Source organism: Macrobrachium nipponense, chromosome 13 (genome assembly GCF_015104395.2).
Source record: "Macrobrachium nipponense isolate FS-2020 chromosome 13, ASM1510439v2, whole genome shotgun sequence".
Lineage (NCBI taxonomy): Eukaryota > Metazoa > Arthropoda > Malacostraca > Decapoda > Palaemonidae > Macrobrachium > Macrobrachium nipponense.
The window spans coordinates 98416409-98419767 of NC_087206.1; positions in this window are offsets into that span (position 1 = coordinate 98416409).

The window sequence follows — 3359 nt, forward strand, 5'->3', positions numbered from 1 at the left end:
GTTGCATTACACTGACACATGTGAATCCAATGGGCTGTCAGAACTTTGGATACAGTTTGGAACTGATGAGAAACAACGATTACTACCACTCCATGCTCTCCAGAAAAGACTTGGACTTGATTTAAGTCACGCGATAATCAAAGCTCACTTACCCTCTGAGAATTATGTTCTCAGCAAAAAGGCACTAAGCATGGAGCAATGGCTGCTGATCCAGTGTTATTCCTAACCGACTTTGGCGAAACAGATAACTTTTCTGACACTTTTGTACAGAATCTCGAGCAATGTCTTGTTAGCCCTTGGATGCAGACTTCTCTTGCTATGACACCAATACAGAAGGTGGGTCTCTCAGACCCTTCGTACAGACTTTTCATACTGGTAATAACTAAAACGATTTAAACTGAATACTTGTTTTTTTCCTGAACATTTATCATATGAAGTGCATATTTAAGACAAAAATAATTATTTTCTTGTCCTAATTCAGTACATAAAATGTACTTTTTGAAAAAGAATTCCACTGAAAAGATGAAAAAAATTGAAAAATTTATATTTGAAATGATATCTTGATAAGCAATCGTATTGTTACGACATTTTTATATAAAAAAAACATTATTTCATTCAATGAAAGATGTAAATTAATAATTAATATACTGAACTTAACACCTTACAGTGATAGGAGAGTTCTATTAAATGTTATACTAGAGGACCTACAGTTTTTACAGCGCTGCCTACTACACTCTAGACTTGGCATTTAGAACATACAGTGTAGCTGTGCTCTTTGCAGACTTTGACATTTCTTGCAAGTTGTTGCACTTTTACGATCTCTCTAGCTTGGACAGTTGTGACACCTCTTCTTCCCTACTTTTGTTTGTTGAGAGGATCCCTCAGCTGGTTCGGTTACCACTCCACATCTTTCCATGGGACATAATACAGCTTTTGGAAGATTTGGGACTGATTCCAGTCGTTCTGACATATGTGGAATAACTAACTCTTTTACGAGTTCTTCTATAAAAAGTCAACGTTTGTGTGACTTGTTTGGGTGGAAGTCTGGATGTTGTGAAATAAAAATTATATAAGCATCTATACAGGCAATGTCTATCATATTGTACCAAAGAACCATTGGCCATCTTCTTGTTTGCCTTTTGCATGAATAAGTTTCTAGTATTTGGTCCATCGCACCAACCCCACATTTTGTTTCATTGTAGAAGGTAATGATAAATGGCTTTTGTTTCTTGCTATCCTTGTCAATCTCTTTATCATGATGCATAGTGCTATGCAGTATTACATTAACTTTTTCTGAGTTGGTTTTTTCTTTGGTATGTAGCTGACCATTGTGACATCATTCTTGAAACCAAATTCACTACTGTAAAACTTCACGATTCTTTGCACTTTTCATGATGTTAGGAATATCGGGCTTATTCTGGCGTAATTAACAACCAGTGACAACTTTTTTTCCAAAAGGGCCTCTGTTAGTGGTACACTAGTGAAAAAGTTGTCAGTGGTTATGTTACGACCTGTATTTCTAAACTGACTGCACAGCTGTATACAATTTTTGTGACAAGGTTTTTACAAACATCTTCCCCAGGCTGTCGTCCAGTGTAAATAATTCCATCAAACCCAAAATAACTTCTGGAATCACAAACCCAAGATATCTTTATTCTACATTTTGACGGCTTCGCTGGCATATACTGGATGAACCTGCACCTTCCCCTGAAAGGAACGAGTTGCTCATCCACTGTCACACAGTCACTAGGGATATAAGATTTTCTACAATTTACAATGATCTGGTCCCATATATATCTAAAAGCAGCTAGATGATCAGTTTCCAAACGGAATTCTCTTGTCCTTTTATTATCAAATCTCATGAAAAGCCTAATTTCCTAAAAATTTTCAACGGACACTGTTGCCTTGTAAATAGGTTTAGAAAGAGGGTCACCAAATAATTCTCGTATTGGGACATCACATTGCTTTTCAGAGCCTGCTAAAAGAACTTTGCTGATAAAAGCTAAAAACAAGAATTGAAAACTCAAGTTCCAATGATCTTCAAGGATTGTTGATACTATTTTGTAAATGACATATCTGTAAAGAACGTAATTTCATATGCATTAAAAAAAATTAAATTTTATTTTCAGTGTTATACCTATAATTCAACGAAAACATAAAATAATCTGAAGATTATTCATGTATCAGTTAATATCTGAAGTGGAAATAAACGAAAGAAAAGAGTAAAACTCTTACCGGGTGTCAGAGACCCAGTTCTTGCAAATTACGCATACACATTGAAATTATGCGCGTGTCCTAAAGACCTTAACCCTTAGATGCAGGAATGGGTCTATTGGACCCGGACGGTTTTTCGTATCTTGATAACGCTGCATTCTATTCATGTGAGAGCATTCATATTTCAGGTAATCCTTGAATATTTATCATAAAATATGTTTATTAGTGCAAAACACCAAATATATTAAGGTCTGGTCACCTCAAGCACAAGTTAGTCATGTTTGATGAACTTCTATACAAACACTACTACAAAAACCTAAGGAAGTCACTGGCTACTCTTCCACCAACATCCAGTGTCATAAAGGGACATTTACAAAGAACATTCCTTGTTGTTTGTGAACTTGTTACTCTTTTGGAGAAGAGAGTTTCGCTTGAGCCAACTGAATATGGATGGAAAGAATTTGCAGACCTTGTTGTACCTTTAAAACATCTAAGACCACTTCCTGATGCCCTACACACTGTTTGTGGCTATAAAGACTGTAAAACCAAAAGCTGTAGAAGTAGGAAGTCAAACCTCAATAATTGTTGTGTATAATGCAAATGTTCTGCCTCTTGTAATGACACATAAAATACACTAAACATTACAATTCAGTTAAGAACAACTCTGTCGAGATAATATGGCAAATATATCTTTATTCTTTATAATTAAAAATATAGAATAAAAATCCGGGTTTGGTTAAACAATCATATGGCCGAACTGGCAGCCAGATGGAAAACGAATAATGAGTAATTGAATTTTTAAGGATTATATGGTTTCATGAGGTCAAAGGTCAGCAAAAAAGAAGACAATACTTTGGGCAGAAGACTGAAGAATGAATATGGAATATAGGGGACGGCATCAGTTGAAAGATTTAAGTAGGTATTCAGTTAAGTTTATGGCAATAAAGTCAAGGCTATGGGGTAACAAAGGCCATGAACCGCCTGAAAAAAAGAACAAAGAAGAAAAGAGCGCAAGATGATGGAACAAAGCTGAAAACTACAAATCCAAGCCTTCAACCTCCATCCACAATGCTCAAACTGGAGAAGGATAGGCTACAGATACTCTTAATTCCCAGGTATAAGAGCCCATGACCATGTTAGGTCGC